Here is a 268-nt window from a genome sequence, read left to right on the forward strand (position 1 = left end):
GCCCAGCCCGCAGGCTGGTGAACGGAAGGTCCTCTCCGTCTGTCCGTGTGGAAGGTGGGCCGGTCCCTGCGATGGTCGGTGTGATGGCCCCGGCAGGGCTGGCATTCGCTCTAATTGTGGGGGATCCTGGGCACAGCTGAGCTGCTCCCTGAAGGCTCTGAGCGCCCCTGCTCCAGACTGACAGCCTGCACTCCCCACTGCGCCCTGGCCCCCGCTGTTCTCTCCTGGGGGAGCAGAGGCAGTCCCAGCAGCGCCAGAGGCCCGTCGT

The sequence above is a fragment of the Myotis brandtii genome, unplaced genomic scaffold (genome assembly GCF_000412655.1).
Source record: "Myotis brandtii unplaced genomic scaffold, ASM41265v1 scaffold334, whole genome shotgun sequence".
Classification (NCBI taxonomy): Eukaryota; Metazoa; Chordata; class Mammalia; order Chiroptera; family Vespertilionidae; genus Myotis; species Myotis brandtii.